At 37.7% G+C, this 2,440-nt stretch overlaps 1 pseudogene; it reads right to left on the bottom strand.

Annotated features, from left to right (window-relative positions):
- Positions 1–562: 562 nt before the first annotated feature.
- On the bottom strand, positions 563–2,208 carry LOC118048738 (7-deoxyloganetin glucosyltransferase-like; annotated as a pseudogene).
- Between the last annotated feature and the right edge of the window lie 232 nt (positions 2,209–2,440).

Genomic DNA, 2,440 nt, shown 5'->3' with positions numbered 1-2,440 from the left:
TGCCTGTAGTTGCTCAACAATTCATAAAAAATGACCATGGTTTTCATCTGAAAATGTCATTCAAGAAAACAATTATGGTGTTTTCATCTGAAAAATGTCATTCAAGAAAACAATTATGGTAATAAAGTCATAACTATTAATACTTAAAATATTTAAAAATATATAGATATAAGAACAAAAGAGAAATTCAAGTGAGAAAATTATATATTATCCCAAAAAAAAATGATAAGAATTCTTTTTTCATATTTATCTCTTCTTCTTATATATCTATTGTAATACTATATAGTATAGCAAAGTACTATATACTATATAGAAAAGTTTCTCGTTGGCATTAATGTTTCAATCAACGCGTGAAAGGTCACACACAGCTTATGGACATATTTTCCTGCTAAGATCTTAGCCAAAATTATGTTGAATGTAATAGAAGCAAATTAAATTAAGAAAATGTACCAAATAATAGATGATTTTATTATATCAAGATATTTTTTTAAGAGATTATATTTCTCTGCCAAAAATAATACAGTAGGTTACTCAATGCTTGAAAGTTATTTGCCATTCAGGCTTCTAACGTATTTGCTCGCTTGCAAGAACTTTTACCAATCGATCCAGATTCCGATGAGAAGCATCACCGGTCCAAGCTGCCTCCTCTGCCTTGGTTTTCCATTCCATTGCCTTCCTTTTCATATCTTTTCCCTTCTCTCCCTCCATTAACTCCCTCACAAGTTTTTCCACTTCATCTCTTTTCACGTTGCTTTCTAACTCCATTCCAATACCCCACTTAGTACAAGCAAACCAACAGTTGGTCTGTTGCTCACCGAAAAATGGCCAACAAACCATTGGGACACCGCCACAGATACTTTCCAATGTCGAGTTCCACCCCATGTGACTTACAAACCCTCCTATGGAAGGATGCTTCAAGACTTGTTCTTGAGGACACCAGCTTACTAGCATACTTCTATCCTTTGTTACAGATAAAAATTCAGGTGGGAACATCCCGGCTTCACCTTCAATAAGATCAGGCCTTATTATCCATAAGAAAGGTTTGTTGCAGTTGGCTAGTCCCCAAGCAAATTCAATCATTTGCTGTGCAGTTTATTACAGTGATGCTACCAAAAATTTACATACACCACGGAGTTTGGTCCTTTTGAATCAAGCCATTCAATGCACTCTGGATGATCTTTCCAAAGATTGGAGCCAATATTTTTCAGATTACCATTTGGAATCTGATCAACAAGCAACTGGAGAGGACCAAGTGTGTAAATTGGAGGAAACATTGGGGATAAAGCATCCAAAACATCTTGTTCGAAGGAGTCAAAGGTGTTAATAATGACAGCAGAAGCTTTTGAGGTTCTGTCTATTTCTCTTATCAGGAAGTGAAGCATGAAGTCGTTTATGTCTGTAGTTCTGACAAAACTTGGAAGATCCCTCAAACGGATATTTTTCATTCCTGGAATCCAATCTATGGATGTTTCTAAGTACCCATTTGTTAGATCGGTCGCGTCTGCAAAAAAAAATTACAAATGAAGATTAATTTTCATTCTTGGTAAATTATGCAGGCTCTGACCTTCCGAGTCTTGGTAAAATTTTAACTTCTAATGAACTAAAAAGAAAAGGAAAACTTGATCATAAATTCATGCACCCACATTTTGAATTTTCCGTTTTAAAAAGCTGTGTACCTTTCAGAGGTGTCAAGCCTCTTTCGATAAGAGAAAAATATTGTGCGTAGCCCAAAACACCACAGGCGCTAGGTGTCCAAAACAGCGCTTCAGGAATTCCGAACTCTTCAGCTGCGTCAAGAGTGAAGCTCATGCAAGCATCAGAGATAATACATGTCACCTGGGGCACAATACTGGAGGAGTTGAGGTTGGCAATAAGATCACGAAATGGGGCTAAGCAAGTCGTGGAGGTGCAGTCACAGAGAGATGGGATGTCTTGAGTGGCATCAGCAATATGTGATGGTGGAAGACCATCAGGAATGGTCTTAAACTGGAAGTCTGGCAAGCCATCAAGAGAGCTGCTGCGTCTAGACTTGAGTAAGCGTCTGTGGTTATACTCCGTATTAACAAAGGTTATGTGAAAACCTTTGAAGTGGAGTAGTTTTGCTAGTTTTAGCATTGGGTTTATGTGACCCTGGGCTGGAAAAGGGATACACACGGCATGGGGTTTATTTGCCAAGTCTATGGACACCATCTCTCCGATCACACACAAAAAGATTGGATGTTGAGGAAGGAGAGAAAGCCGTGCCCCTTCTTATAGATATAAAAATGGTGAGTGCCCCCTTTTGGGAATATTATTATTACTACAAGATTTCATAGTTTTACCAACGGAACTATTCTGTAGATCTGTGATTCAGAGTTTGTCGATGATTTTTTTACCATGACATCACCGATAGAAATCGTCTATTTGATTTCCTTTCGTCGGTAATACCTATATCCGTCGC

Source organism: Populus alba, chromosome 17, assembly GCF_005239225.2.
Source record: "Populus alba chromosome 17, ASM523922v2, whole genome shotgun sequence".
Taxonomy (NCBI): domain Eukaryota; kingdom Viridiplantae; phylum Streptophyta; class Magnoliopsida; order Malpighiales; family Salicaceae; genus Populus; species Populus alba.
This window is presented reverse-complemented; position numbering and strand designations above follow the sequence as displayed.